The sequence below is a fragment of the Ursus americanus genome, chromosome 33 (genome assembly GCF_024610735.1).
Source record: "Ursus americanus isolate L20-20 chromosome 33, mUrsAme1.1.p, whole genome shotgun sequence".
In the NCBI taxonomy this organism is placed as follows: Eukaryota; Metazoa; Chordata; class Mammalia; order Carnivora; family Ursidae; genus Ursus; species Ursus americanus.
The window spans coordinates 25,005,033-25,029,891 of record NC_142159.1 but is presented as its reverse complement, the minus strand read 5'-3'; the positions used below and the strand labels follow the sequence as shown (position 1 = coordinate 25,029,891).

Below are 24,859 nucleotides of genomic sequence, written 5' to 3'. Positions count from 1 at the left end.
GGAAATTTAAGATAATCCCACACTTCGAGGCAACCACTACCAGCATTTTGCTTAAAAATACTTTCCAAAGTTTTTTCCATGCCTCAGTACACAAACAGATTTGTAACAGCTTTTTTGAGATATTATTCTCAGCCATTTAATTCACCCATTTTAAAAGCATAAAACTCAAGAGTTGTTAGTATGTTCGTGGAATTGGGCAATGATCGCCCAATCAATTTTAGGACCTTTTTAGCATCCCCCCAAAACCCCTGTGCCTTTTAGCTTCATTTCACCTTCCCCCCCAAACCATTCCCACCCAAACCCTAAGCAACTACTAACCAACCTTCTGTCTCTCTGGCTTCTCCGGTCCTGGACATTGCATATCAACTGGATTCGACGATATGTGGTCTTCTGCGTCTGACTTATTTCACTCAGCGTGTTCTCAAAATTCATGCATGCTGTAGCATGTATCAGCACTTCATTCCTTCCTACGGTACATAGAATTGCATCATCGGGATGGACCCCATTTTACTTATCCGTTCATCAATTGTAGAGGGACCCTTTGTATTGTCCCCTTTTTGGGTGTTATGAAGAATGCCTCTATGAAATCTGCGTACACCTTGTTGTATGGACATACGTTTTTACTTCTCTTGGTTACGTACCTGGGAGTGGAATTGCTGGGCCATAGGGTTACTCTGAGTTCAGCAGCCAGACTGTTTTCCGAAGCAGCTGCACCAATTTACATTCCCACCGGCAAGGTACGAGAATTCCGGTTCCCCCACCTCCTTGCCGACACTTTGTACTGTTGATTATAGGTATCCCAGCGAGTGCAGGGTGACAAATAAGTAGATTTTTTGAGAAGGAAGAAGAGGAGGAAGGAAAGAGCTGAGATCCTTTAATATGCATGGTTTTATCTGTTACCTTTCCATGTAACATTTAATGGTAGATATCCCTCCCTGTCGGCCAATACAACAGGTGCCATTACCTGCATGGCATTCCATTGGCAAGGAGTCCAGTAATTCTGGTGCTAGGCCCTACTGTTGGACACGGTGCCTGCTCTCAGGTTGTGTAACCATGCACAGCATTGCAGTGGCCAACTCATACCTGTGTGTATCTTTGTGCCCTTGTCCCTGGATTTCTCCTGCAGGCTAAAATGTGGACCTTTCTAAGATCCTTGATAAATATTGCCAAATATCTTTCCACAAAGATCCTGCCAGTGTGTTTTCCACCTCCCCTATATCCTTATCCATAATGGCTCCCATATTTAAAATTTTTAAATGTAATTGTCTAAAAATATCCCATTTTAACTTGAATATCTTTGATTACTAATGTGATAAAACATGTCTCTGTAAGCTGTCAGCCATGTTTAGAAAACTGACTAGTCACAGTCTTTGTGACAGACAGATTTTTTTCTCTTGGAGAATTCATCTTTTTTTATTGATTTGGAAGATCTCTTTATAATTTAACCTGTGATTTTTTTTAAATGTTTGCAGAGAATATGCTTGTCATCAGTCTTTTAACTTAGATTATGGTATTTTTACATTCAGAAGTATAAATACATATTCGAATCTCAGGATTTTTAAAATTATGGTTTTTCGCTCTGGTATAGAAAGCTCTTCCTCATCCAGATGTTATAATTTCCTTATGCTTCCATCAAATATTATATTTTTAAACATTAACTCTTTAATCATTTACAATTTGCATTTGTATAAAATATGAGGTAGGGATCTAGTTTTCTTTTTCTCTTTTTCCAGATCATGAATCCAGTGTCTCAAAACTATTAAATAATCTTTTGTAAACAATTTAACATGTTATCTTTTGTCATATACTCAATTCCCACATTCGACGTGGGTCTGTTTCTGGAGCTTTTTCTTCTCTGTTACTTGTAATTTTGGTTACTGTAGCTTAAAACTAGGGCTTAAGACCTTTGGGGGCAAATTCCCTCTTAACACTACTTTTCCGTAAAATAAAAATAAAAAAAGTTTTGTCTGTTCTTCATACATTTGTTCCAAACAAATTTTATAATAATTTAATCAATTTCTAAAAAAAACAAAATAAAATGAGAAATCCTAATGGGACTTTGGATTCCTCGTGTTGTACTTACAGATTAATTCAGGCAGGCAACAAGTTCTGTGCAGGAAATCGGTAGCTTGGGTAAACTGGGAAATCTCAGTGGAATGTATTTGGCAAGGCATGGAACTTGCACTGGGGCTGGGCACTGAGGCAGGTGCCTCCCGCTGGCCAAACCCAATGGAAGCCAGAGCGCAAAGGTTCAGCAGGCTAGGGAAGGATGGAAAGTGGCCTCGGGGCAAAAGGGAACATGACTAGCCTTGAAATATCAGGTTGTTTGCATATAACATATTCAAAGTTGAGAGGAGAAAGTTAAAAAAATTATAAGGGAGATCGCTTTCCCAGGATCCCGCGACTTTATGGCATCCCAATTAGCCTTGGGCTGGGGGCCCTCCCTATGGGCTCTGAGAGCCCTTTTCTCTCCCTAATCATGTCCACCTTCTCTACTTGGGGTTGCCAAATTTAGCAAATAGAAATGCAGGGCACCCAGTTAAATGTGAATCTCAGATCTAACTCTGCATGCTTCCTTAGTAGAAGAACACCCTTACAATCTTTCATCTGGTAGCCCCGTCGTCCCTCCTGGACTGGGTTCACGAGAGCAGGTGCAGTGCCCCTAGCCCTAGAATAGAATCCAGTACGTATTAAGCCCTCAGTTGAACAGAATCTTGAAAGCCACCTGGTTAGGTTACTGGTCATTTGTTTCGATCCAATAAAAAACGGGGGTGGTGATGGTGGTGTATATTTTAAAGCTGCATTTTAATTTTTTTTTTTTCGGTAGTCCAGGAAGACAATGGAAGCCTGATGCCCCCTGGGACCTGACCCTGCTTCCCGCAGCCGCACTGGACGTGCCCTCTGCTGGGCCCCAGTCTGACTCCCTGCAGTGGACCTTCTCTGCTAGTCGCCTGCATCTTTGCAACCTCAATGCCAGGGGTCCCTCAGGCTGGGGGGGGGAGGTTTAGAAGGGTCTAGAATCATTCCAGATACTTGTGTTGGGTTATTTAAGCAGAAAATCAGGAGGACAGGGGAGCCAGTATGTGGGTAATTCTGGACATGCCTCTCACGGTGTCTGTAAAGACTGCAACTGTGGATAACTGGGGTTTCCACAGAAGCCCACTCGGGAGAAGCCTGGACCCGAGAATCACGGAGATTTCTTCCTCCTGCGAATATTGCCTTTGAGTGGAGACAGCGCAGGGCTCGCTCAGCCAGCTGTTTTGAGTATAGCATCTGATGAGCCTAAATCGTAGTCTGAACACCCGTCTATGGCCAAGACGCTGTCCTTTCCTCTGGATCTGCGAAGAACCAGTATATGACCTAATTTCAAAAAGTAAACAGAGAATGCGGGAATTAAGGAGAAAAAAATGCATCACACCTGGACAAACAAAACCGAAGCAGATGGTCCCCAGAGCAGAGATGGGCCGTGCTATGTTCCTATAGAAAGGCTAAAGCACTGTTCAGAGGGTCATGACGAACCGATGGCCGTCTCCCCTGAGAACTGCGCAAGAGGAAATTGCTGAAGATCGCAACAGGAAGTTTACATTAGAGTGAAAAAACAATCCACGCGCAGGAAGTGGTCCCTGATATTATTGGCTCTGGGAGGATATACACGTTTGGTACCTGCTCCCCCAGCGACAGAGAGAGTCTAGGAGTACATCCGGTGTGAGCTGAAACCACAGGGCTTTGAAGTTCGAACCTTGTTTATGAACCAGCTTCTCGGATGAAAACTTACACGATGACAGATACCTGAACCCTTGCCCGAGCAAACTTGGCTCAGGTATCCTGCCCACGTTTGGTGTCACTTCTCGAAAAGGCTCCTTTGGCATGACATCAGGGTCTCTTTTATGAACTGAAATTATGAAATATCAAGAAACAAGTAATTAAATATATGGGACTGGGGTTGGTGTGAGACGTGTAGCTGGATGACTTCACTTCCGATGATGACAGAAGTGGGCTTACCCACCCGGCCCTTTCCTTGTTTGGACAGTGACTGGACCATTCGAGTTGTTTTGGAAGCAACTAGAAATAGAATCAATTGCTGTTTGTGGTGATACCAAAAAAATATATGTCTTGGGCTGGGAAATGAGAAATCTAAGAGGCAGCACCCAATTCGGGAGTGTGTTTTAAGCTTCGGAATATTTACAGAAATAAATGTGTGTCCTAAAAGCCGTACCTTGAGTTTTTAAATCCTTTCGGTCAGGGACATGAAAATACAGAGTTGCCCAGAATTGGCCTTTAGTTCCCTCCGGACAGATTTTGGCAGAGCCTTGTGAGTGATCCCAAGGGCTACTGCCCCCGACATCGGGGCACCCGGGGGTGGGACCCCCAAACAGCCCTAGGGTTCTGATCTTGTCTTTTATTCTCTTTCCTTATCACTCCAAATATGTTAGATGCGTGGTATCACTGGATTACTCAGAAATAAGGAAAAACCCATTAATGGATTAGGTGTCTATTACACTCCAGCTGCCAGGCATCCAGCCACGTGCAAGACACCGCAGAGGGGACAATCGATGTCCCAGGTCAGAGCAGTGCCTACTTCCAAGGATTTTTCAGAAAACTGGAAGATGAAACAAATATTTGTGAAAAAACTCAGAGATGGGTGAGGAGCGGATTGCTTTGGAGTGTATTCTTGTGTTACAGGGAGTTGGGCTGGCCGCAAATGTCGCTGAACGTCAGGTGCACAGACTGGGGGACAGGAGCCTGGGTGAGGGGCCATTGTAGCAATCCTGGGTGAGGTTCTGAGCACTGGAACAGAAAAGGAAATGCAGAGGAGCAGGTCAGAGGAAGAAAGAAGAAGACCTTGCTGCAATTTGGATGAAGGGAAGAAGGAGAGGGAGCTGGAGCCTGGGGCGGTGGTGCCGGCCCCCAGCAAAGTAAGGTCGCTGGGACAAAGGCGGAAAGGCGATTAGGGGTTGTGAATCATAGTTAACAGTGGGGTACCCAAGAGGTGTCCTGTACCAAGCAATTCTGCGTGCAGGGTTGGCGTGGTTGACCCAGCTGGGGTGAGGATTTGGGAGCTGTCCTCCGGAAATGAAAAGATGAGAGCACTCGAGGAATGAGCTCCAAGGACCCAGGCTTTCTCCTTCCTTTTCTCTGATCTCCTTCCCTCCCTCCTTCCTTCTTCCTTCCTTCCCTCTCCTTCCTTCTGTCTTTCCTCCCTCCCTCCCTCCCTCCCTTCCTTCCTTCCTTCCTTCCTTCCCATTCCTCTTTCTTCCTTTCCCCTGTCCTTCTCTCTCTCTCTCTGTCTCTCTCTATATATTCCTTTCTTTCATTTAGTGCCCCCATTTTTATCCCTTTTCCACCTGTACCCCCTCCTTCCTGCAGGCAATCCCTTTAACATATTTGATGGGGGTTTTTTGGTTTGTATAATTTGCTGTACTGCTGTCTAAGTTCATATATTTTTGGTAACTTGGCATTTTAGAATAATGCAAATTTGCTGAAAAGTTGCAAGACTAGTGCAAGGAACTCCCAGATACTCTGACCCAGATTCACTGCTCACACTTTGTTTGCTGTATCATTGTCTCTGTCTCTTTCCAGCTCTCTCTCCACACACACACACACACGCATGTGCATGCACACATACACGCATATATACACACACACTCAAATACACATCCCCCCACACATATAGACACATACTCACACATGTGCATATTTTCTCTGAACCATTTGAGAGTAAGTAGCAGGCATCGCATTCTGTGCACTTCTAACTAAAACATTCTTGTACACAACCACGACACAATGACCCAAATCAGGAAACTTACATGAACGGAAAGCTATCATCCAATCCACAGTCCATCCCCTCTCCATCTCGCCATCACCCTTGCGGCGCTGTCTAGCCTAGCGTCCGGCACATAGCAGGTGCTCAGTAATATACTTGCTGGAGACGGAGTCTAGGCGAAGCAACGCTGGGTAGTACCCAAGGTGGTGGAACCTTCCAGAAGAAAGGGAAGGCTCCCAAGAGCACATATGAGCTGACCGAGCACCTTGCAAGCCCCTTGGTTCTGCAACCCCACAGGTAGGGATGCACGGCGGCCTCGAGGGGAGACCCCCGACGGGTTCAGTTTCCCCGTGCCAGTCGGTGTTGGCCGACCGCAGATGGAGAGAGGTAGTGGAGGTTGCACAAAAGGGGCCGATGATAGGAGCTGGGCGTTTGCGAGGAAGAAAGTGGCAGGTGGGTCAAAGGATGACCTGGTGGGGCGGCCAGCCCTGCCCCCCCCCGGGGGGGCTCCTGTGGCTTGGGAGCTGGAGAAGGACCCCTGAGGGGCGGAGCAAATGAGGAGGGGGCCCCCCTGGGCAGCGAGGTGGTGGAGCGAAGGGCTCTGGTTGGAGGGGGGTCCGGGTGCCCAGGAGGGCCACCTGCATGCTGACTCAGTGCCCCTTGTTGATTCCCGAGAGAGTTCGTGCCCTCGGTAAACCAGAGGCTGTGACCCAGGAGGGCAGGGGGACAGAAGTCCAAGGCCAGAACCTTTGGCCCCGGCTGTGTGGGCTGTGCACTACGAGGCAGGAGGAGAAAGGGGCAGGAGATGAGCTGCCTGCTCTAGAGGACTGGGGAGCTCAGCCCCAGAGAGAGCAGTCCCCAAGCCGGGTCAGGAGGCCATCGGGACTCCACTTGTTCCCGTTGCCAGATTCCGAGGGATGAAGGCCCGACCAGGAGGGCGGAGTTGGCTTTGGTACCAGCTGATACTTCAATCACGGGAAACGCAAACTGTGTCTGAGTCAAAAATAAGGTTTTCTTTCCGAGCCGTAAAGAACCCAGGCTGATGGGTCCACCCCATCCCCGCCCTAAGCCTGACTGAGGCGGAGGGTGCCGCCAGGACGTCCTGCCCAGAAGGCACACTCTGGGTTGTCACGGGAGACCCAGGGAAGGAGTAACCACGTGGCCTTCTAAGCACCAAAGGTCTTCACTCACGTGACTTGGTGAGGAGTGGGGACAGACCCACATCCTGGGTGTCTATCTGCCTCTGTGGGATCCTCGTGGAGGAGGCGCCAGGGGAGTGCTGACCATTTCCTTCCCAGACCCTTGTTGAGTCTAAGAGGTCTGGGCTTCTTACAGTGCCCACTGGAGGGGGGTGGGGTGCTAAGAATCTCTTCTGTTTTAGGCTCGAGGAGGGAGATAACGTGGATTGTCCCTTGGGGAAAGAGGGAGGCTCACCCCAAGTGATGGGGCAATGTGGCAGAAAGCTTCTGTGTGCGAGGAGACCCGTGGGGCTTTGGGACGGCCACACAGGGAGTGCAGAGAGGGCCCTTCGACCTTGAGAGGGGCAGGGAGGGTCTCTGGGGTCAAGTCCTTGGAGAGCGCTGGAGAGCTGGGGTCCACAAATCCTGAGAGACTAGGGCGCTGCTCAGCCTGGATTCCTGGATGAGCTCCTGGTGGCACAAAGTGCCCCACTAGTGACTGATACTTCCACCTGCCTGACCCTGTAAGTGTTCAGAGCCATTGGTTTGGGAATATTAAGTGACAATTCTACCGCCAGGAGCTGTGGACCAAAGTCACTCCTCCCGTGCGTAAAACAGCTGCGAGGACTCCCAACATGTGTCCTGAGTTCTCACTGATTTATTCTTGAAATGCTCAAGTCATTTTTTCTAACATTTTTAATGTTTCGTGCTTTTCTATTTTTTTAATTATGAAAGACTGCAAACACATGCAGAAACAGACGAGGACCCACCCACCTTGTACAGGTGCCAACCTTGGATAAACTCATTCCCACTCTACCCCCCTCTCCTTCCTCCTCCTGTTATTACTTGTATATGTAAACTTCTCAGCGAAGCCTAATGCTAGAGAAAAGTGCCCAAGTCATCCGTCTATAGCTTGGTCAACTTCTGCATCCTCTTGTACCATTTTGCAGCACATCTGTCATCATTTCATCTGTTTCAGCCTTACATACACATTTTTATCGCGGTAGGAAGCATGTAACATTGGGCTCACCGCCCGCGTCATTTCAAGCACGTGGCTCAGTAGTGTTCCATATACTCGCAACGCTGTACAGCAGGTCTCCCGAACCTTCTCATCTGGCAACACTGAAGAACTCTCCTTCGCATCCTTTGTAACGGGAGTCACTGGGGAGCTAAGCTGTCAAATCTACATAGAAAGAGATGCGTGGCTTCGTCTTACAGAGTAGGACACGCCACGGAAGGCGGGAAAGAGGGACCCACAGGCCGTGATTTTACACCTGACACCAGAAAGGCTCTGCAAACAGGAGGCCTGCCATGCGTCCCCGCCTCCCGGGGCACGGCCCGATGCTCGGTGATTACGGGGTGGACAGCACGTATGAAGCAAGGTCAGGTCACAGCTCCTTAGCCTTTGTGACTGTCCCCTTTGCACACTTGGAGTGACTTCACCTGACCTCGTGGCGGTCTGGCAGCATACTTGGGTCTGAAAAAAATGGAGAAAGAAGCCACTCCGTGCATTTCTGAAGGAAGCACAGAAGAACTAAGAACTTTTGCCTGTTTTCGACTTGAACGCAAAAGTCTCACTCCCCCCGGACTGTGCTTAGCTGTGGGAATGGCTGGGAGAGAGACTGTAATCCTTAACCCGATTCTTTCATTATTATTTACCTTCTATGTCCTCACTTTCAAGAATATTTTTTTGACATTTGCCTTCTGGCAGAGCTGGGACCAGTGAGTGGGAGTTGCAGGGAGGTGGACTTGGCTGAACACAGGGAAGAATGTTCTTAGTCAGAGCAGTCCAAAAATGGAATGGCCTGACTCAGAACACAGCATGTCCTCGGCCTGGGGTAGGTCCTGGTGAGGTCCCTTCAGGGGATCGCTGCCCGGGGCCCTGATTCATGTGTGCACAAACCAACGATAGGGATGGTGGGGGACTCAGTCCGTGAAGCACCTGCCTTCAGTTCAGGTCATGATGCCAGGGTCCTCGGATCGAGCCCCAAGTTAAGGGGGGGGGGGTCCTTGCTCAGTGGGGAGCCTGCTTCTCCCTCTGTGCTTGTGTTCTCTCTCTCTCTCTCAAATAAATAAATAAATAAATAAATAAATAAATAAATAAATAAATAAAATCTTAAAAAAAAAAAGAAACCAATGATAGCCATCCAGTTTGAGCACCTACTATGTGCCAGGGCCATTCCAAGCACTTTTGGGTGGACCAACTCATTTCCTGTTCAGAGCCCTATGAGATGGGTGCCATTATCACCTATCACTTCCTCCATTTACAGATGAAGAAACTGAGACACACAGATGCTTCCTGACCTGCCCAAGCTGATGCAGCTGGGAAGTGAGGGAAGGAGGCTTCAAGCCAGGCTACCCAACTCCCCTGCTTGTAACCTCGCTGGGTGTCTGGGGGGGGGGGGGGTTCCATGTTCCAGCTCGGTGACCAGCTGTTATGTGCTGAAAGGAGTTTGCAAGGCAGTTGACTCAGCATCAAACATTCTGGTGGAAGTCAGGAGGGCTGCTACAGTCCAGAGGCAAGTCCCCATCGGTCAACAAGTAACCGGGGCTGAATTTGCTCAGGGCAGAAGGCAAGGGAAACATGCCCCTTCGGGGCCCACGCCCCCAGCCTTGGCATCCACTTAGCTCTGCTCCCTTTGGGCACCAGGTCTATGAACTGGCTTCCTGCCTGTTCCTTCAAGTCTACCCCCCGGTTTCAGGAGTCCAGCCCAGACGTCCCCCCTGAGGCCAAGTGCTTGCCTCGGTCACCTGTCCAGGACAGTTTCTCTGATAATGCCTTGGGGGGAGGGGCAAGAGGGCAAGGCTTGGAATTTGGGCTTAAAGCCTGACCTCCCACCGTTGGGAGAAGTTGCTTACACGTCTCCCCCGCATTTTCTGTGGGTGCCTGTTTCATAAGATTGCGGGGAAGATCACAATGTGCTAACTCGGGAAATCACTGATGGTGGTTGGCCGACTTTCTCCATCCACAGACCCAGGGTCCCATCCTGAGAGTGGCCCTGCGGCATTCCGCCGGCAAGGGTGTTTCTATAAAAGGACACATCGCAGCCGAGTCCAGGGAAGAATGCTCTTCTGTCTGCCCTGTGGTGGGAATAGTGTGCACAGCTGATGTCCTGGGCCGCAGTGGAATGGAGCTCAGAGCTCCCTCTGAGCAGTGCTCTGAGTCAGAAAGCTTGCTACCACCACTCAGCTCCGGGACCTGTGCACGGTAAAATGAGAAACAGCTAGAGTAACCCTAAAACTCCTAGCTGCAAAAGGTTCTGATTCATGATCAAGGGAAGGAAGAAACTGTGTATGTAACAAAATAGAAAGAATTTCTCTGATGGGCCAAGAGAGCCCTCAGATGTACTGGTTTCCCAACTGAAAGTTCAGTCTCAGGCATGATGCACATTCTGTTCTCCATATGCTTTTATGTCACTAAGGTCCCGAAATGGGACATTGGCTAACACCACACAAGAGACTCCATACAGGCGAACTGGCCTGGAGGCTGCAGCTTTACACCAGGCAGGCTTCCCCGGGAGCCCGGAGAGCTTAGGCGTTTATGTAATAATTAGCTAGGAGTCAAGTCCTTCTCCAACGTTACTCATGGCTGTGCTTCCCTTGCAAGCATTCTGCAAAATGGGTTAAGATATTTTTTTCTGATTTTGCATTTGGGAAAAACTCACGTACCAGCAGGTTTAGTTATTTTTCCAGAATGTGTGAATAAGGGGAGAAGTTTTGGTCCTGGAACCGGCTCCATCCCAGCTAAGCAACCCTCGGGGTCTTTACCGATCACATCTTTGAAGAGAAGGCCGTTGCTTGTTGCTTTGCATCAAATAGTTGCCCCAGACCGCTGCACCTGCTCCGAAATTACAGGTTTCTGACGGCTGAAAAGGAAGCCGCTGTCTTCTCGTTTTCTTTCAGGGCATCTTGGACCTGCTGCCCAGCTTCGTTCAGAAGAAAGGAGGAAATTCCTTCGTTGCTAATTTCACTGTCTCAGAAAAGAGTTTGCACCCGAAGGAGTAACAGCATGTGTGATTTTAACCGTTTTTAAGCATCTGCTGTTATGACACAATCCGTGAGGCCTTTTGTTAATTTTCCCCATGATTACCCCCCCTTATATTCTTTCTCCACAGCTGTCTGGCCCTTTTCCTGGGCCAGCCTGACACTCTGAATAACGGGATTTCTGAAACCCCAGCCATGCTCTATCCTAAAAGACGATTTGGCTCACTGGGGCCCAGGGAGCTGTTTTAGACCACGAGTTTCTGGCACATACCAAGGCAAAGAGCGGTGACCCTCTCACCACGAAGGGTAATTCATCCAATTGGAAGACGCCGGATAGAAACAGTAAGATCCTCCCTGTCATCAGAACCCCTTTCTAACCACACAAATAAAAACAGTCTCAAGTGTAGGAAGTATTTGTCATAATCTGGAAATCTCACAGGCAAACAGTGCGGGTCCCCGTGTGTGTACTAACTTTCTATCCCAGATGTTAAAATTTATTGGCACATTTAACAAGGTGATAACACCGTTTCTCAGAACCCACATCCCACTTTAGGGAGAAGTAAACGTAACTCGGGAATTTTGAATACGAGTCTTCTTCTGGGGGTAGAAATGTCTGCCACAGCTTTGGGTAGACGAAAAGGTCTCAGACAGGAGACGTGATTCGCATTCCCCACGTCAGTTTGGCCGGGCTGAGGGGCCCATCTGTAGCCCGGGGAGGGCTTTGCACGGACGAGCAGGAGCGCAATGTTCCAAAGGACTCTGTGGTGGGCATTTTTACATCGGGGACGTGGACAAGGGCGGGACTGATCTGGAAGGGGACACTTCAGCCACCAACCTGGAACTTCCCTTTAGCCTTTCTAGATGTCTTTCTGTGGTCTTTTGGAGAACACCACTTCCCAATAATAAAATTTTTACTTTTTCACTTATTTTTAAAAGATTTTATTTTTGGGTAATCTCTATACCCAGTGTGGGGCTCAAACTCACAACCGCGAGACCAAGAGTCGCCACGCTCTACCAACAGAGCCAGCCAGAGCCCCCAGGAATGAAATGTTTTAAAGAGAGCAAAAATTGTAGCACGCTGTCACGGAGAGGCAATTTTTATATTTCTGATTTATACGTCACCTCCCTATTCCACCTTGCCCCGCGGCAGAAGGAGGGCTTACTAACCTCTCCTCCACCATCCACCAAGCCCAGGTCTGAGCCGCTGCGAAATTTCTCCATCAATCTGGATCACGGAATGGCACTTCAAACATAGGTCCCCTTCTGTTGCTTTTCCATCACAAAAATTGTTTTAAAAATCTTCGTTACCAGGATACTGGAGGATCCCGTTTTATCAACGCACTGGATTTTCACAGAAAATGAGCCATTTCACAGGAAATGGGCCTTATCCTGTACCCAGAACCATAAGGTATTTTTAGAGACAGAAAAGATCTTGACAATCATACTGCCTGTTATCTTCACAGGCAAGGAAGTCAGGCTTGGGGCAGGTGACAAGCTCCCAGGACTACAAAGCCCCTGCTTAGCCCTCCGCGTGGACCCCTCTGCTTGTCACACACGGAACTCTGACCTGCAGGAAGCTGACCGTGTTCTCCTGGCTAGTATCCCCCGCTGAGGCCAGATGTGCACATCGGGGGGAGTTAGGGCCAGAGGCAAGGCTGCTACATGATTTAGGGGGGGCCCAGTGCAAAATAACAGGGCAGGACTCCTTCCTTATTCCAAAAGCAGAAAAAAGCTTTGCCCTTTTCCTGTGGTCTCTCTCCCAACCTGTTTCTTTGTTTTTTAATTTGCTGTTTCATGAGTATACTCCCTCGGATGTGAGGTGGGGAGATCCGTGCAGACCTCACTGGGAGCACAGCCTCCCCACCCACACGCACATGCCTGGGAGCCGCGCCCTGGAACTCTGTGTGTGTGTGTGTGTGTGTGTGTGTTGAAGGGGACGCTCGAAGTCACCTGGGCCAGGTCCCATTGGGAGCAAAGGCTGTCAGTGGCCTCTCAGTAGGGACAGAGAAGGGGTCTGTGTCCCCCAGGACACCAAGGGACACGGAAGAGGGCAGCCGTGACTGCGAGTGAGGCTTCAAGCTCCTGACACACCCTCCATCACCCCCATGGAACTTCACTTACAAACCACAAGGTCAGAGATAAAATTATGAAGTTCAAGACTATGATCGAAGAGCGTGAAACCACACGTGCGGGTCCCCTCTAAGCACAGGGCCCTATATGTCTCACCGCTACCCGACCAGGTAGCAGAGGTGCGACGGCCCCAGGGTGACAGGCTCAGGTCCAGTGGGGACTCAAGTTTAAGTGTCCACCTTTCTTCTTTCTTCCCTACAGGCTTTGGTTACAGCCTTTCCTGGGGGATCTCCAGCTCCTGCCCATCATGACCCAGATGATGACAGATTTGGGGTGGACTCTATCTCAGCAGGTGTTTGGAAGAGGTGAATAACACAGTTTCTAAAAGCTGATTTCCCCTTAGAAGACACACTCTTCTGGGATGTGGGGAAGGGGCTGCAAACTGCCCCTTCCACACCATCCAAATCTTTCACTCGGAAGCATCTTTGATGGCAGACTTTCCCTTCTGTGCCTTCTGAGTCTCACCTGGACTCTGACTTCCCTTGCTCTTTGCTGGGCTCAGTCGGTGTTTAACACTCGGTTCTGGCAGAGCTGTGGGGTTTAACCCCGAGACTCCCTGGGACAAGACTCAAGGCCGTGAAGCCCTAAAATGGAGAACCCCACATCGAAAAGCACCACCTGGTAATAAGTACTCCGCAGGGAGGGGATCTTGGCATCTGTTTATTTGCCAAGCATTGTGGTCTGTGTGCCAGGCACCGTTGCAGGCACTTTACAAAATTAAGGAGTTAGGATGTCCTGTTCACAACCCTGTGAGATGGGTGCTGTTATTATTTCTAAGTCTCCAGATGCACAGAGTCAAACCAGAGAGGCTAACTAATGGGCTTCAACTCTCACAGCCAGAAAATGCGGAGCTGGAAGCTCTCCCCGGTCTGTCTAGCTCCAAGCCTTTGGCCTCTGGCTTCCATGTCACGGCCTCGTATCCACATTCAGGGGCTTTAAGGCCCCACCACGAGGTGGGACATACAGAAGGCCTGTCTCACACAGACAAGAAGCATGGAGTCATGGAGCAGAGAGTTTCCGTGATCCTGAGTTTAGGAGATGGATCCGCTGGCTGCACGGTGGGCAGGGCTGTGGCACCCACCTGCCCCATTCCTGCCTCCTCGTCACTAGTTTTTGTTCTGTGGCATCTCAAGGATTCTTCAGAGCTGGTGTCGCACTTCCCTGCCTTTAGTGGAGGTGAGGTTCTTTTTCACAGCCTTGGGCAATCTGAGTTTTCTCTCTTCCAGGTGGGTAAATATGTGCTTGGAAATAAAAGTTTGTAAACAGAGCCCGGGAGGCGGCCACGGCTCAGCACTGCTTTTGGCTACTGGCCATGGAACAGTGACTACGGACGGGCTGGCAGGATGCAGATGGGGTGTATGGGGACTGTGGCTCAGAGGAGGCCCCTGAAAAGCCCAGAGCCTCTGCAGGGCAGGTTGGCGACCCGTCCTATCTCACGGCTCATTAGCCCCGTGGCCAGGTGCCCGGAGGTGGGTGGGAAGGAACAGGTGGCTGGTCTCTGGAACATCATAAAACCCCTGCAAGCATGTGCTTGGTTTTCAGGGACAGTTGCCAAATTCTTGCCCTTGAAATAATTTTCCAGGTCTTTCTACTAGAAAAAGGTTTCATTTGGAGAATAAGGGAGGGAGGAAATACGGAGACCAGGAAGGAATAGCCAAATTAGAATAAAGCTCCAATTTCTCAGAAAAGAAGACAGGAATCATATTACAGGAATCCGTTCTAAGGATAGTCACCCCCCCAACCCCCGCACACACACCCAATTCTACAAAGCAAATAATCAGAACCATGGCTGAATTCAGGGGCTTTGGTCAAGCACATCAAGATAGTCTGGACATGAACGCAAGGCGGAAGGAGGCGGGCCCCTTACTCCAGCTTTGCGAAAACTGTGCTGTGTTTACTGGGTTCGGCCCCACACGCCCAGGGCCACAGCAGCCCCCAGATGCGGGGACAGGCCCCCCGTGGTCTTGGCAACTCCCACTAACTGCACTTTCCGCCAGCCTGTCCCCATTAGCACCGCTGGGGCTCCGTGGTTAATCTGTTGAAAGCCAGGGCAACACTGAGTCACCCACCTCCTTTTCAACCGAGCCGTATTTCTGGGAATGTGAAGAACACTCCAGCGACGTGACATTCCTTAGCTTGTAGTGGTAGGCAACTCCCCACTTCCTCTCTAGACGCATTGCATCATCCTTCTCAACAGGACGAAACAGATTTACTTGAAACTTACATGCCTCTGGGAAAGAAAGGCGGCGCGCTGAGCCCCACCCCTCCCTCTGTGGGTCGGCTCCGATCCTGCCCCAGGGGGAGAGTGGGCAAGCCTCCTGACAACGGCTCCCTTGCCCTCGCATGGATCAGAAAGGCAGACATGGTCTCCGTTCCATGCTCACCCTACACGCATGAAAACCCGCACGAGCACAGTCACTGCACGCATGCGTCACAGTGCACGCGTGCGGGCGGTCTGTGGACACCTCAGCTGCGGTGAGGGGCGGTGCAATCTTTGCCGTTCTTTGTCCTTTTCATCTCAGAATAAGTCACAGGACAGGTAAATGATCTCTGTAAAACCTTTGGCCTGTGGGTAAAGCTATGTACATCTAAATCCCAGAAGAATGTTAACAGTGCAGTTAACAAACAAATATCGAGGGCTGGGGAAGGAGCAGGGCTGGTGGAGGCAGAAGTGAACAAAAAGGGCATCTGCCGTCAAGAAGGGCCCAGCGTGGCCCTCCACGTCATGCAGGGAAGGGCGCACCACGTGCACGGCTCGGGGGAGGGGAATAGAATGCTCCGCCGGTCAGAGAAGACCAGTTCCAGCAGGCATGTTTGAGCCAGGCTGGGGATGCTGGGGAACAGTGTTGTCCCAGTGGTGGGGCCATCACAGAGAGGTGGGAAAGTGAGCAGACAGACAGACGGAAGGTTGACGCAGAGACAGAGAGCTGGACGCCAGGCTGGGTGGGCTGCCGGCGGAGGAGTGCCCAGGCTGGAAACAGACTCGGGATGGCGGACACCGTGCTAGGACAGTTCAGGCTTTAGTTTGCTGGTGACTGTGAGCCATGGAGAGTCTTGAGCGGAGTGACGGGCTCCAGATATGCCATGGAGAGGTCATCTTGGCAGCACAGTGAAATTCAGCCTGGGAAAGGCTGAAGGTGGGAATGGGCTTGGAGGCCGTGTCAGCGCTGGAAGTGGGCTGGAGCCGCGCCTGACCCGTAGCGAAGGCCCGAGAGCACCAGAGGGTGAGAATGATGATAGCCTTGCTAACCGCAGCTCCCCCTTTGGAGATGCTAGCACCTGCTCGCTTACTTCACCCAAGTGGCAGGTCCGCTGTCACCCCATCTTCCAGGTGAAGCTGCTGAGGCTCACAGGAGGGAGGCAGCTGCTTGTGGTCACAGTCCGTGAGCAGCAGTGCCAGGAGTTCAGCCGAGGTCTTTCTGACTCCAGTCGTACCCAGCATACAGAGTTGAAACCCAGTTAACTGTGGGAGGGGAAGGGGATGTTCTGGTGGTTTCTGCCCGGGTGCCACAGAGGACAGATGGCAGCGGGTAAGTCGGGGGCAGGCAGGTGAGAGGAGGAACTTGGAACTAGTTTGGCTGGGACCAAATGAAAACTTGACACCAGCGAAATATCCTGAGTGGTGTGGACAGTCTGTCACTGGAGCTACAGGCCCAAGGTTTATGTCAAAGATCAGAGCTGGAAGCGTCCACTTGGTACGAAGGGAAGATGTTTGTACATAGAAGCAGGGTAGGAAAGCAAGGTGCAAACAGAATCATAGGAGCTTGGCTTGCGAGTTTATAACACGCCGGGTGCTGGGCTAGGTGCTTGTCGTGCACCCTTATCACCACCTGTGCCCGCGCCCACTGCCATCTTTAGTTCCCAGGTGAAGTAACAGAAGCCCGGGGACACAAGCAACTCCCCTAAGGCCACACAGCCGGTGATGGTGACATTGTACCTCCAGCCGAAGTCAGCCTCCCGAGGGCGTCTATTAGACAAATACAGGACGGATTCGCCTCGGAGGGACTGCAGAGCTGCATCCGGGGATTACAGGCTCCTTACATCTATCTGCTTCTCTGTATTCTGTCTATAGTTAATACGCACTATTTTTGTGATAGGAAAAAAGTTTTAATAAAGCAAAAAAGTAGAAGTGTAAATTGGTATTTTGGAAGACATTTTGTGGACCTGCATTAAAAGCTAAACATTTGGCATATTTTTGGGCCCAATAATTCCATTTCTAGGAGATAATCAAAGAAGCAGGTGAAGCCTTCTACATAAAGATGTCGAGAGCAGTAGATTAGAGAAAAATTGGAAATACCTCAAATATCCAAGAGCAAGGGATTGAGATAAATTTGGACGCAGCCATACAGTTAAATTCAATACTAGGTAGCATCGAAATGGCTCCTGCCAATTGGCCGAGCGCGTGAAGAGTACTTGGGATGCATTAATGCGCGAGGAACATACCTTAGAAAACATTACCTACCAGTTGGTCTCATTTGGGTAAGAAGTGTGTTTATAGGAATGCTTTCATTAAGCTACTCAGCTTTTAAGAGAAGTAACAACGCAAATAATTATTCAGTTTTAACCGTGATCAATGATCATTGGAAGGGTGTGCCCTGACTGCGATGGGGAGGAACCCCATCCCATTAGTAGGTGGCGCTTGAACGGTGAGTAGGAGCTGGAAGGATATACACCAAAATGCTTTGTGACTTGAATTTTTCTTTTCAATGATCTGTATTTTCTAGGTTTTTTCCTACAGGAAAAATGGATTATTTGGGGAGGAATATATCCTTTTAAATAACTTCTAAAATGAAAAGGAAAGAAACGAGTGCGGAACTAAGGAAAGGTGAAGAATGTGCGTGTTCAGGGACTCATGGTGGAGAGAACTTCCAGAAGAGCGTCAATAGCATCGGCTACTCTGAGAGACCCAAGAAGATGAAGACCAAGATAAAGAAAGGAGGAAGCTACAGATGACCTTTCATTTCTTTGGGGAAACATTTATTTATTGTTCTTTATCTCCAGCCCCTTCCTCTCTCAGCCCAGACCCACATTTTCCCTTGCTTCCTTCTGGACCTCTTCCCCTGGCATACCCCAGAACTGCCGACTCCCTCTGCCCCTTCCCTCCAGCCCCCAATCAGACAGACACCAGATTCATTCACCTGTTCTCCCTATCCTTCTCGGTTACACCACCATCCATCCACCCAGCTGAGTATCATTCCAGAATCTTTCCCTCCCTCTCTCTATGCACGTGTAGACGATCCTTTAAATATCTCATTGACTAATCTCTCCTCTCGAACCTCGAGGCTACAGCCTTAGTCAGACCTTCCTTATCTCTTATCTAGACCAACTCACCACCACCCTACCTGCCGCCCTCCTACCCGTGACCCATCCTCCACACCTTCACGGACTCCGAATGCCTTTGCACCATCTGACTCCCACATAACACTGCTCCCGTTCTCCCCAGAATCAAGTCTAACTTCTTTAAAATATTGCACATAATGAAACAATGAGCATCTGTGTATATATAACTCACTGTATTCAAATTATTTCCTTGGGATAAATTCGAAATTGGGCATTAATGCACCTCCCACCTGCCTGCCCCCATTCTTCGCCATCGGAAACAATCTTAATATTTGTGTCCTGACTCTGCTTGTATTTTTTCTTCTCTTTTAAATCAGGTCCCAGCTATTTTTTTTTTTATTGAGGAAACGTCATTTTAATTTTAAAGCGATATGTGTTTAAGCACTTCCCTCCCTCCAGTTTTTTGTTTGTGTTTTCATTTTGCTTTTACACACATATTGCTTCAGGTTGCAGAAACATTTTTCTAACTGGCAGGCATTTCACAAGTTTTGCAATGCGGCAATTTCTCCCCAGGGAGCTCTTTTAAAAAGCAGGGCAGGGGGAGCACCTGGGTGGCACAGGGTTGAGCGTCTGCCTTCGGCTCAGGGCGTGATCCCGGCGTTCTGGGATCGAGCCCCACATCAGGCTCCTCTGCTGGGAGCCTGCTTCTTCCTCTCCCACTCCCCCTGCTTGTGTTCCCTCTCTCGCTGGCTATCTCTCTCTCTGTGTCAAAGAAATAAATAAAATCTTTGGGAAAAAAAAAAAGCAGGGCAGGGGTGGGTGGGAGGTTGGGCTTGCTTTCTTGTGGGTGCCCCAGATTAAGAGTAAAAGAGAAAAAAATAGTGCCGAGAGAGCGTCATCTGTATTGTTGGGTAATTCATTCTCCCTAGCCTAATGAGCCACTTTCTTTTTTTTTAATAAAGAAAAATTTAGTAGGCAAGGTCCCTGGGTCTAGAGAGCTCTCCTTTGAACTGACTTTGAATAGTTTGGGGCCAACTTTGGGGTGCCCTGAAATTTTCACAAGGATAAAACCATAGCTGCATAAGTGTCTGGGACATTCCTCCTCTCCTTTCGCGGGATTATTCAGGAATCTTATCCAAGGATGTCAGTGTCCTGGGTGCTTACAAATGCCAGACTGATTTTATATGCCAACTCAATTTTGGGTTAGTAGGGAGATTTCAAAAGAACTTGGGTCATTCATATAAATAATTGGCTTCAAATAAAACTTACCATCTCTACGTTAAATATGCATTTTTAGGGGCGCCTGGGTGGCTCAGTCGTTAAGCGTCTGCCTTCGGCTCAGGGCGTGATCCCGGCGTTCTGGGATCGAGCCCCACATCAGGCTCCTCTGCTAGGAGCCTGCTTCTTCCTCTCCCACTCCCGCTGTTCGTGTTCCCTCTCTCACTGGCTGTCTTTCTGTCAAATAAATAAATAAAATCTTTTAAAAAAATGCATTTTTAGCGACATAGCTCTCCCTCAAATCAGGAAGAGTCTGGGAATGTTATTTCTCGAATGCCTTTATCAAATCCTCTCTGCTTTCCAATGCTCGGACCTGCCTTCTCATCCTCACAGATGACCCACGGATGGTGAGGGAATGCCTCCATCTTCTGATACAAACCCACCCATTCTTGTCCCCATCTTACCCAAAGGTTCTTGGAAGGAACACTGACCCTCATGGCCCAGAATCTTTGCACATGCTGTTGACTCTGTCCACATGCTCTCCACTCCCACCCCACTCCTCCCTTCCAGTTTCAGCTCCTCTAGTCCTTCCTTGACTGTTCTTGGTGGGTCAAAGCCCCCTCATGTGTCCTCCTGGCATTGTGTACCTCTCCTCACAGGTGTCATTTTAGATTTATTTGTTCATTGTCTGTCTCTCCAATGGGATTGAGCTTGGTGGAAGCAGGACCCATGTCCATGATTATCTCCAGTGATTGCTGCCCAAAGAGTGAGTAAGGCCAATGTGACGAGCTCCACCGTGAGTATTATCTGCACAGTTGAGCACCTGGATAGGAGGTCGGAGGTCACACTGATCAGCACAGAGGTCCTGCGTTGTGATTCCTTTATTCCAGGGAGTGTAGTGACTACGTATTAATACATAAGGGATGAGGAGACAGTAGTTACCTAGACAGAAGCTCTCTTAGCAAGGCCTCTGGGCCTCCTACAGAACACAGACACCCACCTCTCGTCTCCACTGCCATCACCCCACTTGAAGTCTCCGTCAGATCTCTGGAGGACGGGCCAAAAATCTTCCCATCACGTGTCCTGCTTCCACCTTCTACGTAGCAGCTGGGATGATTGTCCAACGATCTACGCAGAATTGCTCATAGCAGAGTGAGACCTGCCGGCCCATTAGGACAGGTCCCAGCCCCTGGCTGTGCAGCCCTGAGCCACCTGCCCTGACTTGTCTTCTGCCTCCCTGGCTGCTTTTGGGAACACCAGACACTCCAGCCCTGGGCTTGGGCCCTCCTTGAGGAAAGCTCTTCCTAGCTGTCCCTTCCCTTAGAAGGTTCTCTACTGAATGGTCACCTGCTCAGAGAGGCCTTCCCTGGTCCTCAGGCACACACTTCCCACCTTGTCCTAGTTCATGATCTTCCTAGCTCTTATCCCTGTCTGTGTTGCTGTTATTTTCCTATTGACATGTTTACTACCCACCTTTTCCTCCCAGGATGGATGCTGCAGGAGCCTCCGTAGGGCATGACTAAGTGCTCACTAGCTGGACGGGGAGGCACTCGGCACGGGTTTGCTGAGTAGGAGAACGAATACACTCTCAGTTACCACAATTGAGTGGCAGAGAAATACAGCATGTTGGGATTGCAAGGGTCCCATCTAACCCCATGTCATATCTCTAGGGTCGGCGTCCAGACTCTGCCTGGCCTCTTATAGGGCCTGTCCACTAATTCTCACTCAGTGGACCCGGGGTAACCAAAACTAGCCAATGAGGTGACATTATGCCATTTTCACTTGCTAACTTAAAAATCCCACTCTGACTGACCACTTAGCCTAACATTTATTAAGCCCTTTCCTAGCTGCCCTGGAGTTGGTTAAATACTTGCGAAGATTTAAAAAAGGTGATGTAAGACAGTGGCCATCTTAGTACCTGGCACACAGTAAATGCCTAATAAATGCTTGCTTCACGTCTTTCAGAGAGCAAACGGCAGGCGACAGACCCATGCTGCTAAAAACTACGTTTCCCAGCCTCCCCTGCAACTGGTGGACCGACTTGACCAAACTCTGGCCAATGTGAGCTCCAGTTAGATGTGCCACTTACTGGTAGGGCCTTCAAACACCGGGCCCGGCCCCTCATGCCCCCTTCCCCTCCTCTGGGCCGACAGCCTTGGCAGGGACCTCGCTGCAACCAGTGATGCGTTGAAAGCCCTGGAACGTGACGTTAACACCAAGGCTGAGACGGCAGCCCAGCCTCCGTGCCAGCCGTTCCACCTGGTTGTTGCGGGAAAGGCTGAAACATCTCTTAGTGAAACCAGGGTATCTGGGGCCTCTTTGTTACAGCAGCTTTGTCCTGACCTCATGTGCTCAAGCACGATCAGGGAAGACTTGCCCGAGGCACTGACATTGGTGTTGGACACTCAAGGATAAATGGGAATTTATCAGTGCAGGGGGTGGAGTGGGTGCAAATTTCCGAGAGAACCACACTACATGCAAAGGTATGGAGACAGGAAGGCCCTTGGCTGGCTGTAGCCCAGTGTTTCCTTGGCAGCAGGTCCTCCTTGCTAAATACAGATACCTGGGGCTGCCTCCACCCCCACCCACCCCCACCAGGCTTTCTGAATCAGAATCCACAGGGGAGGGGCCAAGGGACAGATCTGAATTATTACCCAGTGCCTCGGGTCATTCTTGTGACCGGCAAGTTTGGGAAGCACTGGGAACTGGGTTGGGAAAGCTGGATTGAGCCCAGAGTAAATGGTCTCGAATCCCATAAGGAATCTGAACCTCCGCAAGCAGGCTTCTTTTATTTGGGGGAAGCCACAGAGTCTTTTAAAAATTTCATGAAACTTATAAGCCTTTTCCCAGAAAATTCCCCACCACTCCCCTGACATGTGAATACCTTTTCAGGGACCTAAGAATTCCCCTTTGGAACCGGGTGGAAGAAGCTTAAGGGGCTGTGACCCCAATCAAGGCAGGGACTTGATGAAAGACAGCTTCCAAAGCCAAGCAGAGACTATGGGTGGGCTTGGGGCTCTGGGAAGTGGAGTTCGCGGGAAAGGGGAAGGAGGTGGGAGAAAGGCAGAAGGAGGAGGCCGGGTGTGTGACCAGCAACTGGTCACAGATTTCAGAGGCCTGAAGAGCCCTGTGCCAGGAGCATGGGGGAGGGGGCGGAACAGGGGCAGGGACTCCAGCTCTTAGACATGCCCAGCCTACAACGCTGAGTGGGAGGATGGTGAGGGATTCAGACATCAGTTCCTGGAAAGCCAAGCACTTTCAAGTAGAAGATTAGAGGGGGGCCCAGGCTGAAGATTCAGGGCTCTTGAGTATGGGCGACAGCTGACCTCACGGAGTTCATGGTCCCCTCCACGGACAATCTGCAAAATGAGACAGAAAGCTAGACCCTGGAGAGACCCACCTCTGGGGGAAGCAGGAGAGGAGCCCATGAAAGGGGAGAAACAGAGGAGCGAGAGACAGAGAGACAGCTACCGAGGGGCAGAAAGGTCAAGCCCAATGAACACTGGCAGGCCACTGGACTGGGCAGCTCCGAGGTCACTGGGCATCCCGAAAAGAGTCTTTTCTTTTGCTAACTCTGCCAGTAACGTCCTTGTCCTTAGCAAAAACACAGCCAAGTATTTAGGGGTAAGGAGACACGATGTCTGCGATGTACTTGCACATAGCTTAGAAAAAATATATGGAGAGAGAAAGAATGTAGAAAACATTCACGAGGGGAGAATCTGGTGGAAGGATTTGGGGGGGTTCTTTGAAATATTCTTAAGAGTCCTTTAGGTTTAAAATGATAAAGACCTCCTTGTTTTAAAAATCACACTTTGAGGCCGGTGCAGGACACAGGCCAGCCATCGGTGGGTTAGTGCCTGGGGACCGAGCTGTGGAGGCGTTCAAGGATGAAGGGAAAGAGGAGGAGGGCGCTGACCATTTGAGGGGTGAGACTTTTTAAAGATGGGGATGGGGAGGAGTAGCGGCTTGAGCGTATTTTATGGCTGAAACAACTGCCCCGACTGAGAGGGCGAGGGCTGGCAGAGGATGGAGGGGGGCAGACAGGGGGAGGGGGAAGAGAAGAGGAAGGGGGAGGCGAGGAAGAGGGGGAAGATGGGGGGGCGGAGGAGGAGAAAGGGGGAGGAGGAAGGAAGAGAGGAGAAAAGGGGGAGGGGCCCGCCGGGGTGAAAATTTGGATCAGGCAGGGAAGTCGGCCTCGGGGTGGAACGGGGGCCACCCCTGAGTGTGACAGCAAAGGAGGCGAAAGTTGGGGCCATTTGCCCCCTGACCATGCCCTGCCCCCTCCCGCCCCCGGAAGCGCTGGCCCTTTTAAGGCGCAGCCCTGCGGTGAGTCACGCGGCCCCGCCCCCGCCGCCTGGGCCCGCCCCCGCGGACCACCCCCACCCCATGCCCGGCCCCGCCCCCGCGCTCCCCCGCCCCCGCGCCCCCACCGCCCCGCCCCCGCCGGGCCGCGCGCTGGGTGGGTCGGTGGGTGGGGGCGCGCGCTGGCGGCGGGGGGGGGGCGCACTGGCGGCGGGGGGGCCCGCCGGCCGCGGCGCGGGAAGCGGGCTGGGGCGCCGGGCCCATTCCTTTCCCCTGAGCCAGGCGTCTTCTCGCGGTTATCAAAGTTATTTTTACGCGTCGAGAATTTTTCAAGTGAGCACTTGTGCGGTGGCACCTTCTCCTTGTCGAGCTCGTGCCTTGAAGACATTTACCCGCTTATTTATAGCCGGTGTTTATTTTTACTCAACTCCTGAACTTGAGCCTTCTGGAAGTGCTCGTCTGAGCGGCCGCAGGTCTGGAGTGAACCCTGGCTCTCCTGCCACCTGACCCAGTGACAGGATTGGTGGACCTTCCAGGACTGTCTGTGACCTGGGGGAGTCCCTGGGGGCCGAGAAAAGGGACTGACCCAAGTTCAGGGTTGGGCTGGGGTGGGGGGCTGTGCGGTGCTGCTGGAGACCCTGAGCAGGGGCACTCAGGCTGCGCACAAGCCCTCCCCCCCCCCCCTCCGCCAGCGCCTGCAAGATCAGCCCAGCCCCATCCTCTCTTAGGTAATGAACCCCTCTGAGCTGGGAGCAATGTCAGACTGGAGGACAGATTTAGCTTTTGATTCCTCCTAAAGGTCAGACATAGCTCATCCTCTTAGGCTTGTCCTGTTTCTTGGGGGCTCAGGGCCGCAGCATGGATCCGCACTTGACAGAGAGAATAGAGAAGTTTACTAGGTGGCACCCAGTTACCCCCAGGAGGGTGGGATGGTGGGATGGTGCCCCACAAGGAGCTGCTGCTTCTCCGCCCTGACATTTGATGGGCCTTGTTGTCTGCCCCA

At 50.5% G+C, this 24,859-nt stretch overlaps 1 long non-coding RNA gene across 2 annotated transcripts; it reads left to right on the top strand.

The window, feature by feature from the left end:
• The first annotated feature begins 9,496 nt into the window (after positions 1-9,496).
• Positions 9,497-22,558, top strand: LOC148107246 (uncharacterized). Of its 2 annotated transcripts, none has more exons than XR_015722675.1 (3): positions 9,497-10,150; positions 10,846-15,595; positions 17,781-22,558. It is a non-coding gene; the product is annotated as an uncharacterized LOC148107246 (long non-coding RNA). The 2 variants fall into 2 exon arrangements; XR_015722676.1 differs by having other exon boundaries at positions 9,498-13,057; positions 13,258-15,595; positions 17,781-22,439.
• Positions 22,559-24,859: the final 2,301 nt, after the last annotated feature.